Source organism: Agrilus planipennis, unplaced genomic scaffold, assembly GCF_000699045.2.
Source record: "Agrilus planipennis isolate EAB-ADULT unplaced genomic scaffold, Apla_2.0 scaffold41, whole genome shotgun sequence".
NCBI classification, from domain to species: Eukaryota; Metazoa; Arthropoda; class Insecta; order Coleoptera; family Buprestidae; genus Agrilus; species Agrilus planipennis.
Window position 1 is genome coordinate 1,478,002 of NW_020442445.1, and position 6,991 is coordinate 1,484,992.

Below are 6,991 nucleotides of genomic sequence, written 5' to 3' on the forward strand. Positions count from 1 at the left end.
ATTAAAAAAAAAAAAAGTATCGAAGTTGGTCCAGCCGTTCTCTCGATCCATTTTTATATATATAGATAATATTTTTTCTCTAATGAAGAAGCATTAAAAGTGTTTCACATTATAATTTGACTAAACCTTATACTCAATCTTTTTGATTTAATATTCAACCCCTGTTCCAAAAACGCATCCTTCTTCCACATTGATCCTGCATTTAGTGCCTGAAGAATTTAATTGTGTGTGTTCTTAAATAACTGAAATTACGAAGCTTCATTTAGCAGTGCTCCTACTTTACAATTACAGAATTACCATTACTTGATTAATGGTTTTCTTGGATATCGCTTAATGAGACTAACAAACGTTCAATTCATTATACAGTTATAGAGGCGTAAACATTTCGTTGATAATCAACGTATATTATGTAATATTTTTACAATCGATAATTCCGTAAATAAATAAGATCTAACGATGAAATTGATCGACCGTTCTCCAGTTTTTAGAAACAGATAGATATTAGCTTCGTCAACTGTGTGAATAGAAAAGGCTTTTTATTTGTGAACAAAAGTTTTCATTTGTTTCCAACGTAAACAACAATTTTTGTACGTGTCCAAAGTTAAAAAGAAGATTGTAATAAAAGTGTGAGTGAATGTCAGGAAAAGAACGTCTTTGAGTGATAACGGTTATTTTTGTGACAAATATTAGTAGATCGTTTGGCACCATCTACCTTCTTGACCGTTAATGGAAATTATTGTGTGTGTATGTGTGTATCATTCATCCAATTGTGAATATTTTCCAATGGAAACCTATTTCTATTTACAGTATTTAATTATGTTAATAGGATTTATATCCTATAAATGGTATTACTACATATACTACAATGTATGTTTAAAAAAGGTCATAGGTCTGTAGAAGTATTCAATGAGAAAATAAATTTCTTTCCAAAGAAAAATAATGATTGTTTTAAATTATTTAGAATTACTGCTAATTAGACAGATTAGGCGTTTAATTTAATTATCTCGTTTAATCTATGCAGTCACCTGAATAACGATGATTAGATAATACTCGGTAAACAATGTTCCCTTTTTTATTGAAAATAGGAAATGTCGTTTGCAGCTGCATCGACCGAATCAACCGTCAGAAATTGATATAAATGGTCACTTCTTAGCCGATAAGACAACCACAAACCTATCGGATCGAAATGAATAGCGAGTTTTTGGAACTTTTTAGCGTCGTCATTTCTAAAATGTTTTACGGTGTATTACGTTGCTGGTTTTGGATTATCTGTTTCCTGACAAAACACTAGAAGTTATTATAAAAACAACTATTAAAACTCGTAAAATTGATTTTGTAATAATTATTGAGAATAAGAAGAAATTTCATTGAAAAAATATAAACTTTATTTTGTTATTAAAAATTGTGTCCATTTCTACTATCCATTTTTGGACAGCTTTATTTGATCACTGGAAGCACATCTTCAAAATTCCAGTTGTTTTCGAATTTTTATTTTCCCCGATAAGTATTGTTATTCACAAAAGTTTACCATCTAGGCTCTAGGCACTTGCAGATTCGTAATGCTAAAGATTGGCCGGCGGATTCCGCACTTTTTTTAAAATCCTGCTGGGTCCCGGATAATGACAAACATGCAAACACCAGCAATAATAATTTAAAAGTATAATAAAAAATCTCCTAATGAAAATTGGTAATCAAGATTGTATTGGGATAGGTCGTTTGTTTTAATTTGCATTATTTATTGACTAATTAAATTATTTGTTATTTCGATAGTTCTGGTGTCAATCAATAAAAATTTCATCTGTTTGGTGTCTAAATTACTTTTGACGATTTTTTGAGCGGGACTCAATCTAGCTTGGGACGTTAGTGACGGTGGTATTTAATAGAAAACCCGCCAGAACAAACCATTAAAGGTATACTTCAGCAATTCAGTATTAAGAGCAACCATCAACTAAATCCGACTACAAATAAAAAATACCCCGTAGAAACTTTGCAACCTCTTTCCCTTTGATTAATTATGTCAAAGAACATAAATATCAAGTTTTAAGTAAATTCAACGACAATAAAATATGTCCCAAACAAATACCCCTTTTTACCCAAGCCCCCTTTGGACTTAAATTATTTAAAATGCCGAAATAGGTGTTTCACAAATTAAATGAGCGAGCATTAAGACTAAGTTTCAAGTAAATCTGACCACAAATACTATATGTCCCATTCAAACATTACAACTCGTCCCCCCCCCCCACTGAGGTTGACCAAAAACAAAAATGTTCCATATAATCTTTGCAAACTCCTTTCAGCTTCCTGCAAAGGTTGAATTTTTTAAAATTTTGAAATGGGTATGTATATCACTATTTTTACATGAAAGAGCCAAGTTTCAAGTAAATCTAACTATAAATAGCATATAAACGTTGCAACCCCTTTTCACCCTATTTCAAAGGTCGAATTTTTTAAAATGCTGAAATAGGTGTTTGATTTTATGCCAGTGAGCCAAAAAAAAGTTAACATTTATAACATGAACTTTTTTCCATATAAAAGTACTATCCAAATCTCCGGATTTTCCGGTGTATTTTCCAAAAATTTTCTTTCACACAAATCTTGTCCTATCAATTNCTCCTTCCGTCCTGACTTATCTGACTTCCTAGATATCTAAAATCAGCCACTTCTTCTAATTTTTTGTCTCCTATCTTTATATTCGCTCTTTCCCTACTTTTTATTCCCTTGCATACCAGTATTTTCATTTTATACCTACCAATTGGTTTTAGTCTTGGTCTCGTTCATTCGGCCTTGGTCTTGTTAGTATAAAGACAGTTTTGGTCATGTTAAGAAAAATTAAAAACGTTAAAAAAATTAATCATGGCCCTGTCCACATGCATACTAATAAAAGAAAAATCATTGTTCATGTGCCACACGGGCGGCCCGATTTCGTTACATAATTATACATATATGTACCGCAATGTAATTATATCCGTGTAGGATGATAATATTTTTAAATAAATGAATCTTATTTAGGAGCTTTCAATTACTTTTGTTATAACACCTGTACCATTAAATAATTTTAAATTACCTGATAACCTTTATAAGGGAAAGAAGCTGATATAAATCAATTTTAAAAAACAGAATTTAAATATACGTACATCACCTATAAATACGATATTACCATAACAATTTATTTAAGTTATTCTTTTTTTTTGCAGATTTTGGTGGATGGATGCAATTTTAGAGGGCAAGTGCGGCAGTAGCGGTAAGTCCAATTAATGTTCATTTTTCTATGAGTCGCAAAAGCTACTCCTAAATACGTACCTACTCTATTTATTAAAGTTGGTAATGTGTGAAGATAATTTGAAATAGGCATAGTCTGGAAAGCCTAGCACTGTAATGCAAGCAAAATTGAATAACTCTTGCTGAAAATTTAGTGCTAATTTAGTGTTAAAATTAGAAATTTGACCCTTTTTCGGGAGCTTTCGAAACCCATACGGATCCTATAAAATAATATAGTTACTTCAGTTTGTCATGACGTCGTCTAATGGATTCGTCAAAGGGGAGGCATCTATAAAACGTGGGGCAGGTGAAAGGAATATTTTTCATAATCCCTGTAGATTTTTCTAAATAATATAAAATTATTAGTATGACAAAATACATGATTCAAACCAAGAACGGTAGTTTAATAAGTTTTGGTAGCGTCCCGCGTATGCATTCAAGTATATTTTTATGAAAATGTCACGTCACCCCTTTGTCTAACTGTGACGCTACCCTAGAACCTCCCTTCCCCTCTGCCCCGTGATACAAAATATGAACAGCCCCCAGGTGGTATCTACACCTATTTGACTGATCGCGTCAATAGTTCAATAGGTATCTAATAGGTACTTATCTTAAAAAAAACGCGATTTATCACTAATTATTATTCCATCGCGTCAGCTTGTACACACGTAAGACCCACCGTTACTGATAATGATAACAGTCAAGCTTCTTCTTTTTATTTTTCTTCTTCCTTTTCTTCTCGCATTCGTGTGGTATCATGTACCAGTGGTCTTAAAATATGCATATTCTCTCGGCTCTTTTGAAAACATCATTACAGCTAAAAGCAATTTCCTTTTAAAGGCAGCGCAACTCGCTAGATGTAAACCGAAGTAAGAGAGGTTTTATTTTATTGTTTTCCTGTTAGCAGATTTGTTTTTGCTTTCGTTTTATTATTTTTTTAATGTAAATGAACCATGTATAATGTTGGAAGAACCGTAGAAGGCTGATAATGTTTGTCCTTTTTTTTTCTTGTTAAACGTATGCATAGTTATTTTAATTATTCTGTCATATTGTCACATGCCGTGTTAGGTAATTAACGATAACGTTAAGTATAGTTGGATTGCATCTTTCATAACGTAAACATTATTTTGAAAATTATATTCAATCCATATTGTTGTTTTTAATTATTATCTAATGCCTCGCAGGGTCTGAAGAATTAATTAGAATTATAATATGTTTATCATTGAAAACGTCAAAAACTAAACTTTCTGTCCGATTTCACTCCAAAGGGAATCTGGTTGTTTAATTATTAAGAAAATTAATAAGAGTTCTTCTGTCATAAAAATTAGCAGCAAAAACCAAACAAATTTTTCTTCTACGTAATAGATTGTGTTTACAAATAAAGGTTTCGTTTGTGTTATCTGTTAAATAAAGCAGAAAGAACAATTTCTTATTTTAATCAGTCAATAAAATGTTGCAAATCTTTTCAAAATTAGTCGCATTATTGCATTTATTTACAATAATTAAACAATTCCGAAATCTATTCAGTAGCTACTGACAATTTCGTAAGTTTTTCAATGCTTTCCCTACACACATAAGTTAATCTGACTGGTGAGTATTTTATTTTACCAGTTCATCACAAAAGTTAATAATTTTCAAATTTATACTTAATACAAATAATAATATTTTTTGTTTTAAGTTTTTTAACTTTAACTTCTTTCATTCATTTACTTGCGGCGCAGCGCAGTGAAATTTAAATTCCAACTAAATATTGTTGAAGTGAATAGTGGCGTTATCTGTTAGCGAAAATCACTTCCATGATGTTTGAAAAGTAAACGTATTCCAAAGTATTCTGTTGTAAAGGTCACATGGTCCCTGCCTCCTTGGTTGGGCGCGAAATTGGCGGTCTCGGTATCAGGAAAGCATAAGCGGTAACTCCTCTGCGCTTGCAAGTGTAAAAGTCCGCCGACGTACCGACTGACTATGTAGTTATTAGTGTGTGATACTTCTGTATCGCGTTATAATCCTGACCTATACTCAGTAACGTCAGCATAGCGCCGTGAACTATTATGTTCTCCTAATACTTGGAATATACGTTTAAGAACTTGCAAGTAATCATCGTGGTCTTCTAATTAATTATTTATGCGACTACTTTTACATTATTAGGTTGAGTCACATTGCATTCAGCTATTCTATTCATTAATTAAAAAGATTTATATGAGCATACAACATGTTCATTAGCATAAATCTTTCTTTATTTATGGAAGTATCGTTATCAATATTGTACAATGGGGTAATAAATTTTAATCTTGTAATTGCAGTATATGTAAAAAACTATGCTTCTATAAATTTCATACTTTGTAGGTACTTTTTGTCGTATAATACTATTCTGTGAATATATAGAATATTTATTTAACAAATTGAACTTAACGTATGCCATCATATAGACATTCTTTACGTTGAATGAGAAAATAAATTAACTTAACTTTTTATCATGTTGGTTGATAAAAATTATGCCGCTGTCTCATCAAAAGGTAATTAATTAGTAATTGAATTTTAATCTTTATTTACATATTTATTGCTATTATTTTTTTGACCAATTCAAAAGTCTTTCACTATTAAGTATGTTAAAGTGTTTTTAAGTTTCGTGTCAAAGATCTTCGACGACCACTTAAAACTAATTTTTCTATCCTTGGGGAACAGTATTTCTTTTCTGAATAAAATGTATCCTATGTCCTTTCCTGTATTATTGACAATGTCTGTACAAAATTTCATGATGATCGGTTGAGTAATTAAGGCGTGAAAAAGTAACAAGCAAACAATCAAACTCGCATTCGCATTTATATTATTATTGCTTGAACGTTAACGCTGTAGATAAAGAATTGAAATTCCAAAAAACGACAGTATCAAAGTTATAAAAGTTTCTTCATTCCAACTAGACAGCAACTAGATAAAAATTGTTTGTGTTTATTCGTAACTAATTTGATATTTATCTACTGCAGAATTTATCTGTTCTACAAGAGCTTTTAATCCTGAAATTAGGATAGCAGTATTCTCAGTATATCTAGCTGAAAATAAATCATGTTATTATCTTCTTCTCAATTAATTTACTGATTTACTGACTTCGGTTTGTTGTAAGCAATGTTTTCATACTATTTCCAGGGTGAGGAGGGACTAATTTTTATTGTTATAAAACAAAAACGTTGGGAAAGAGGCGAGGAACCAGTCTCAACTTAAGGACTTGTCAAAATTGGATTAAATGTTGAAGTAAAAGTAGATACATGTTGAAGAAGCTATAGTCAAAATCCTGAACTACATAAAAATTACTTTACCATTACTGAAAACAGTTTTTGCAGGATAATATTGACCATTAAATATCAGTTCTAACGCATACAAAATCCTAGTCCTTGCGATTTGACGGTTTCGTGATTTTAAAAACAGATTAAAATTTTGCATCTCATGTAAAGGATAGTCGAACAAAATTTTTTGTAATTCGGAAAAAATACACAAACCGTATCAGTCTGTAGGTTTATTTGTAAAATAGTTAATTCTGTTATTTTACGTAATAAAATTAAAATATACGGAACCTCCAGCAATTACCCGTTCTTACCTTTCATAGGTATATACGAGGGTGGATTGATAAGTTTCCGGCCTAACCAAGAGATGACGCCACTAGGCCTACCTTGAGGTGACATTCTATAGTACCATCCTTGGATAGCTTGTAGCTATAGTTTCAGCCCGATCTCCTTGCTAG

At 31.4% G+C, this 6,991-nt stretch overlaps 1 protein-coding gene across 4 annotated transcripts in view; it reads left to right on the plus strand.

The window, feature by feature from the left end:
- The window catches only part of LOC108733576 (protein transport protein SEC31-like), a 260,375-nt gene that overhangs the window by 231,205 nt on the left and 22,179 nt on the right, over nt 1–6,991 (plus strand). For 3 of the 4 annotated variants that reach the window (XM_025980436.1, XM_025980439.1, XM_025980437.1), the window contains one exon: nt 3,195–3,241. The gene's annotated coding sequence lies outside the window, so the exon portion shown is untranslated. Of the gene's footprint in view, nt 1–3,194; nt 3,242–4,785; nt 4,849–6,991 lie in introns of those variants that run through there. The other variant, XM_018464769.1, reaches the window with a different exon arrangement.